This window comes from Coenobita brevimanus, chromosome 104 (assembly GCF_032717465.1).
Source record: "Coenobita brevimanus isolate Jiangsu-jjx chromosome 104, ASM3271746v2, whole genome shotgun sequence".
NCBI classification, from domain to species: Eukaryota; Metazoa; Arthropoda; class Malacostraca; order Decapoda; family Coenobitidae; genus Coenobita; species Coenobita brevimanus.
Window position 1 is genome coordinate 48,046,913 of NC_137057.1, and position 7,500 is coordinate 48,054,412.

At 41.5% G+C, this 7,500-nt stretch overlaps 2 long non-coding RNA genes across 6 annotated transcripts in view; both read left to right on the plus strand.

The window, feature by feature from the left end:
- LOC145415920 (uncharacterized) overlaps positions 1–7,500 on the plus strand; it is a 14,948-nt gene that overhangs the window by 5,079 nt on the left and 2,369 nt on the right. The window contains exon 6 of one of the 5 annotated variants that reach the window (XR_013900179.1): positions 3,909–4,042. The exons of 1 other annotated variant lie outside the window; for it this stretch is intronic. This is a non-coding gene — a long non-coding RNA (uncharacterized LOC145415920). Of the gene's footprint in view, positions 1–3,761; positions 4,228–7,500 lie in introns of those variants that run through there. 3 more of the 5 variants (XR_013900176.1, XR_013900178.1, XR_013900177.1) reach the window with 3 other exon arrangements.
- LOC145415919 (uncharacterized) lies at positions 732–3,849 on the plus strand. The gene is made up of 5 exons (XR_013900175.1): positions 732–772; positions 1,564–1,667; positions 2,134–2,257; positions 3,404–3,431; positions 3,744–3,849. It is a non-coding gene; the product is annotated as an uncharacterized LOC145415919 (long non-coding RNA).

The window sequence follows — 7,500 nt, forward strand, 5'->3', positions numbered from 1 at the left end:
ATGGAGGTAGAGAAAGGAGAAGAGAGAGAGGGAAGAGAGAGAGAGAGAGAGAGAGAGAGAGAGAGAGAGAGAGAGAGAGAGAGAGGGGGTAAAGAAGGAGTGAGAAGCCTACCCTGAACTGGATCGGACCACTTAGCGTTCCAAAAAAAAAAAAAAAAAAAAAAAAGGTACTTGTATTAAAGAAAAAAGAAAGAAAAGCAAAAAGGGGAAACTCTTGTAATTATATCTAAGTGTAATTCATGCGTAGTACAGGCTCCTAAGTACACCTGGCCCCTATCACCTATTCCTAAGCGATTTATTCTGCCTATTACTCCGTGCTGTCCAATTTTGTATCACTTAAATATACTCTCACTATCAGCCTAAATAAACCACATATTGATATCAACCCAAAGTATCCAAGAATAAATCAGTAAGGAAGGGGTGCTAAGGAGCTTTCTTAACTGACGAGGCTGTGTTAGGTTTGATATCTTCTTCCCCCCCTCCCTAACTGGGGGGATCTTTGCCCCCTAACCCCTCCCCCACTTCATAAATCTAATGTAACTTGACAGGGACGTAGGGGGTGATTGTGGTGTGGTTGGGAGCGTGGCTGGGTGTGGGTGTGCAGGGGAAGGTTTGAGAGGGGAGGGGAGGGAAGGGGCAGGAGCAGAGGGAATGTAGGGATCGGGGAGAGAGAGAGAGAGAGAGAGGAAGGTAAGTAATCGGAGGTGAGGCAGTGGGAAGTCAGTGAGGCAGGAGGCACGAAGGGAAACACACACATCCTTTTTTCTTACAGGTAAAGCATCTTCTCTCTCTCTCTCTCTCTCTCTCTCTCTCTCTCTGCTATGCTATCCTTTTCTCCTGCTCCTATGCACTATATTAGGATTAAGGCCGGACCACCTCGTAGGGACCGTAAGGTCTGTGTGGTCTATCTATGTAACTCTATATAACTCACCATGAAGTTGCAAGCAAGGAGGGCTAATCTTGATACAACCAAAAACTTCTTCACTTACTCTGTTGTAAGAGAATGGAATAAACTCCCTGGGAATGTGATTGAGAGTGGTACCATAAATATATTTAAAAAGAGACTGGACATGTATTTCGACGCAGTTGGTGTCGTTTAGTTAGGATGGAGCAATTATTGCATATTCACGTCTGCATTCATGTGTCTGTTAGACACAGATAATATTTTAGAATATATATAATAGATAAACATTCTATTCATCCTTTTATATATAAAAAAACATAAAAAAAAAATTGCATGCATAGAGTAAGTATGTGGCTGTATGCCCAAATTTTCCTTTTCCATATTATTCTACCTTCTGCCGATCCTATAAAATTCCTTCAGGTTTTTCATTCCTGCAAGGTATTACTTCCTCTCTTGTTTCCTGTACGGCAAATACCGGAGGGTCTGGAGGGTGGGGGAGAGAGCCTTCTGCTGTGCTATCCTTTTCTCCTGCTCCTATGCACTATATTAGGATTAAGGCCGGACCACCTCGTAGGGACCGTAAGGTCTGTGTGGTCTGTGTATCTATGTAACTCTATGTAACTCTCTCTCTCTCTCTCTCACCGTCGTTTCTCCGGCAGTTCCTGACGTGAAGTGCAATCACCATCATGAGGCTGACACGGGTGATGATGATGATGATGGCGGTGGTGATGGTGATGATGGTGATGCTTCCTAGCCCCGTCACGTGAGTTGCCTATCTATTTATCTATCTATCTACCTGTCTATCCATCTATCTATTGCCAGTCCCTACTAAGTAACGACCCACCTCATTCCAGTGCATGTCATTATCTTTACTTACATACTCCTTGTGTAGCTGGTTTTGCTATGTTTAGAGAGAGAGAGAGAGAGAGAGAGAGAGAGAGACAGACAGACAGACAGACAGAGACAGATAGACAGACAGACAGACAGACACACAGACAGACAGACACACAGACAGACAGACAGAGACAGACAAACAGAGACAGACGGACAGAGAGAGAGAGAGAGAGAGAGAGAGAGAGAGAGAGAGAGAGAGAGAGAGAGAGAGAAATGTGTGTGTGTGTGTGTGTGTGTGTGTGTGTAATATCTTCTTGTGTATGTGCTATGAGTTTCTGTGTATATGCTATGTGTTTCCCTCTATTTATACAATCTTTCTCATTTTTTCCTGCCAGTTCGGATCGCTTTGTCTGCAACCCCCGTCCTAGGTGTGAGCTGGTGAGGTGTGGTGCTTACCCTGTAGATTGTCAGTATGGAGTATACACCCCTCGATGCAAGTGCTGCCCCGTCTGTCGCCCGGTACGCTATAAATAAGAAGGAGATGATCATAGAAATGTAAAAAAAGCTAGGAAATTGTCTCTTATAACAGCTATATAATGTTCTTAGATATAAAAAGGTGTGGTAGTTTGTTTAAGTCTCCCCTAAGTGCCAGTACTACCCCTCTGTCTCAAGGTACGCTATGAATATGAAGGGGAAGATCAAAGAAATATAAACAAAGCTAGTAAAATTATCTTTCTAGCTTCTATAATATTTTACTAAGACAAATAATGTGCTAGTTTGTCTATTAATATTAAATAGGTATACCTAAATGCCAGTGCTACCCCTCTGTCGCAATGTACGCTATAGATAAGAAGAAGAAGATCAAGGAAAGTGTAAATAAGATATGAAATTGTGTCTCCTAACTTCTATACTATTTTCTTAGCTAAAAAGAAGTGTGCTAGATTGTTTATGTCACCCCTAAATGCCAGTGCTACCCCTCTGTCTCAAGGTACGCTATAGATAAGAAGGAGAAGATCAAGGAAAAATGAAAATAAAAAGGATCTTGTCTCGTCTATTTTCTATAATATTTTACTAAGATAAATAATGTGCTAGTTTGTCTATTAGTATTAAATAGTTATCCCTAATTGCCAGTGCTACCCCTCTATCACTAGGTACGCTATAGATAAGAAGATCAGAGGAAAATAGAAAGGAAATTGTCTCTCCTAACCTATTTATCATCTTATTTAGGGTAGCGATACACTAGTTTGCTTATCAGTATTAAACAGTTATCCCTAATTGCCAGTGCTACCCCTCTATCACTAGGTACGCTGTAGATAAGAAGAAAATCAGAGTGAGATTAGAAAGGAAATTGTCTCTCCTAGCCTATTTATTATCTTATTTAGGGTACCGATACACTAGTTTGCTTATCAGTATTAAACAGTCACCCCTAAATGCCAGTACTATCCCTCTGTCACTAGGTACGCTAAAAATAAGAAGGAAAAGATTGGAGAAAACAGAAAACGGAGACAAAAGCTATATTAACTTTTCTGTGGCTACGTTAATTATTATTATTTTTTTGTGGTATAGAAAAATATTAATGTTAAATAAAATAATCTATCTTTAACGTGAATATATTGAATCACTGTCTCTAATTTTGACTTTTTTTTCTTGTTTTTTTCTTTACAGCGCCCTAGACGGCCCTACTATTAATCAGGTAATTATCTTTTTTTATTTTTTGGTTAATGAGGAAAAGGGGAGACATTGCGGCGATGAGAGAGAGAGAGAGAGAGAGAGTACAGTAACAGAGAAAGAGTGTGTGTGTGTGTGTGTGTGTGTGTGTGTGTGTGTGTGTGTGTGTGTGTGTGTGTGTGTGTGTGTGTGTGTGTGTGTGTGTGTGTGTGTGTGTGTGTGTGTGAGAGAGAGAGAGAGAGAGAGAGAGAGAGAGAGAGAGAGAGAGAGAGAGAGAGAGGTGCCTGCAGCATCTTCTATCTTTATCTTATTGTCTCTCAATTTTATGATCTTTCAGATGATGGAACTAAGGAGGGAGAGAGAGAGAGAGAAGAAGAAGGGAAAGAAGATGAAGAAGAAGAAGGAGGAGGAGGAGGAGGAGAGGAAGAAGAAGAAGAGGACGAAGAAGATGATGATGATGTTGATAATGATAATGAAGAAGATGAAGGAGAAGAAGAAGAAGGAGGAGGAGGAGGAGAACAACAATGTGACTCCTACATCAACAAAACAGCTGAACAACATAACACTGAACAATAACAGCGTACAGGGGGAGCAAAAATCTCTGACACCTTTCCAATTCGTCACTCCAAGGAAAATGTAAAAAATATATTAAAAAAAAAAAAAAAAGTGCACTGACTGGAAAAAAAACAAAAAAAAAAAACAGACTGATTGATGGGCCAAAATTTTCATGGTATTTTTGGCTACGTATAATTTTGACTTGAACTTGTGTAAAAAAAAATAAATTCGGTATTGTAAAGGGAACTTGAAAAATAAATTGGCAACAGAAAAGGTGTTATTATTATTACTGTAGTAGTAGCAGTGGTAGTAGTAGTAGTGGTAGCAGTAGTAGTGGTATAGTATATACAGTATCTAACCCCTTCAAGCCAATGACACACACACATATATATATATATATATATATATATATATGTGTGTGTGTGTGTGTGTGTGTGTGTGTGTGTGTGTGTGTGTGTGTGTCTGTGTGTGTGAGAGAGAGAGAGAGAGAGAGAGAGAGAGAGAGAGAGAGAGAGAGAGAGAGAGAGAGAAGATAGTGGTGGTAGACAGTGGTATGGTGAAGATTTGGTTATTTGATCAGCGGCAGTCAGTGGGGCACGAATCCACGTCAGGAGTGTCCCACAAACGTAAGGCTAGTACCGTACCCACCCAGCCACCTAGTCGCCCAGGACCCATTGTGTTTCCTACTGCACCACAGCCCTCCTAATCCCCCTTAATCCTGTTTCTAATCCTGTTCCTAATCCTGCGACCTTCAGATTTCCCCACATTCTTACCTCAACTCACATTTTAAACACAGTATTCAACGACACAGGAATAAAAGTTTGCCACATATATCAGCCTTGGACTCTTTCTTTTCTAAAATTATAAAATCTACTTGACACTTACCTCTGCTGATTAATGCTGAGAGAGGCTTGGAATGTTTCTCTGCCCTAATATTTCACCTCTTCTACTTATCACTTTCCTCTGCTGGCTAATATTCCTAAGCTGAGAGGGGCTTGGTATGTTTCTCTGCCTAATATTTCACCTCTTCTACTTGTCACTTTCGTCTGCTGGCTAATATTCCTAAGCTGAGAGAGGCTTGGTATGTTTCTCTGGCCTAATATTTCACCTCTTCTACTTGTCACTTTCGTCTGCTGGCTAATATTCCTAAGCTGAGAGAGGCTTGGTATGTTTCTCTGGCCTAATATTTCACCTCTTCTACTTGTCACTTTCCTCTGCTGGCTAATATTCCTAAGCTGAGAGAGGCTTGGTATGTTTCTCTGGCCTAATATTTCACCTCTTCTACTTGTCACTTTCCTCTGCTGGCTAATATTCCTAAGCTGAGAGAGGCTTGGTATGTTTCTCTGGCCTAATATTTCACCTCTTCTACTTGTCACTTTCCTCTGCTGGTTAATATTCCTAAGCTGAGAGAGGCTTGATATGTTTCTCTGCCTACCTAATATTTCACCTCTTCTACTTGTCACTTTCGTCTGCTGGCTAATATTCCTAAGCTGAGAGAGGCTTGGTATGTTTCTCTGGCCTAATATTTCACCTCTTCTACTTGTCACTTTCCTTCACTTTTTACTGCTAATTTGAGAAAGGCTATGAAGTGTAAAATCCAGAATAAGTAGCAAAGGAAGAGGTGTTGCGAAATACGAGCCATAAAGACGCATAGACAATAGGAAATTCTCAAGGTAATGCTTTTGATAATTATATACCGGTACTTAAATTAAAATGATGTACTTGCGGTGGGGAGAGAGAGAGAGAGAGAGAGAGAGGAAGAGAGAGAGAGAGAGAAGAGAGGAGATGAAGAGCTAGGAAGAGAGAGGAGGGGAAGGGAAGAGGAGGGAAGGAAGGAGGGAGGGGAAGTGCGAGACGAAAAGAGAGGAAGAGAGAGGAAAAAGAGAAGGAAGAGGGACAGGGAATGGAGGTAGAGAAAGGAGAAGAGAGAGAGGGAAGAGAGAGAGAGAGAGAGAGAGAGAGAGGGGGGGGTAAAGAAGGAGTGAGAAGCCTGCCCTGAACTGGATCGGACCACTTAGCGTTCAAAAAAAAAAAAAAAAAAAAAAAGAAGGTACTTGTATTAAAGAAAAAAGAAAGAAAAGCAAAAAGGGGAAACTCTTGTAATATATCTAAGTGTAATTCATGCGTAGTACAGGCTCCTAAGTACACCTGGCCCCTATCACCTATTCCTAAGCGATTTATTCTGCCTATTACTCCGTGCTGTCCTATTTTGTATCACTTAAATATACTCTCACTATCAGCCTAAATAAACCACATATTGATATCAACCCAAAGTATCCAAGAATAAATCGGTAAGGAAGGGGTGCTAGGGAGCTTTCTTAACTGACGAGGCTGTGTTAGGTTTGATATCTTCTTCCCCCCCTCCCTAACTGGGGGGATCTTTGCCCCCTAACCCCTCCCCCACTTCATAAATCTAATGTAACTTGACAGGGACGTAGGGGGTGATTGTGGTGTGGTTGGGAGCGTGGCTGGGTGTGGGTGTGCAGGGGAAGGTTTGAGAGGGGAGGGGAGGGAAGGGGCAGGAGCAGAGGGAATGTAGGGATCGGGGAGAGAGAGAGAGAGAGAGAGAGAGAGAGAGGAAGGTAAGTAATCGGAGGTGAGGCAGTGGGAAGTCAGTGAGGCAGGAGGCACGAAGGGAAACACACACATCCTTTTTTCTTACAGGTAAAGCATCTTCTCTCTCTCTCTCTTTCTCTCTCTCTCTCTCTCTCTCTCTCTCTTGTGCTATCCTTTTCTCCTGCTCCTATGCACTATATTAGGATTAAGGCCGGACCACCTCGTAGGGACCGTAAGGTCTGTGTGGTCTGTGTATCTATGTAACTCTATGTAACTCACCATGAAGTTGCAAGCAAGGAGGGCTAATCATGATACAACCAAAAACTTCTTCACTTACTCTGTTGTAAGAGAATGGAATAAACTCCCTGGGAATGTGATTGAGAGTGGTACCATAAATATATTTAAAAAGAGACTGGACATGTATCTCGACTCAGTTGGTGTCGTTTAGTTAGGATGGAGCAATTATTGCATATTCACGTCTGCATTCATGTGTCTGTTAGACACAGATAATATTTTAGAATATACATAATAGATAAACATTCTATTCATCCTTTTATATATAAAAAAACATAAAAAAAAATTGCATGCATAGAGTAAGTATGTGGCTGTATGCCCAAATTTTCCTTTTCCATATTATTCTACTTTCTGCTGATCCTATAAAATTCCTTCAGGTTTTTCATTCCTGCAAGGTATTACTTCCTCTCTTGTTTCCTGTACGGCAAATACCGGAGGGTCTGGAGGGTGGGGGAGAGAGCCTTCTGCTGTGCTATCCTTTTCTCCTGCTCCTATGCACTATATTAGGATTAAGGCCGGACCACCTCGTAGGGACCGTAAGGTCTGTGTGGTCTGTGTATCTATGTAACTCTATGTAACTCTCTCTCTCTCTCTCTCTCTCTCTCTCTCACCGTCGTTTCTCCGGCAGTTCCTGACGTGAAGTGCAATCACCATCATGAGGCTGACACGGGTGATGATGATGATGATGG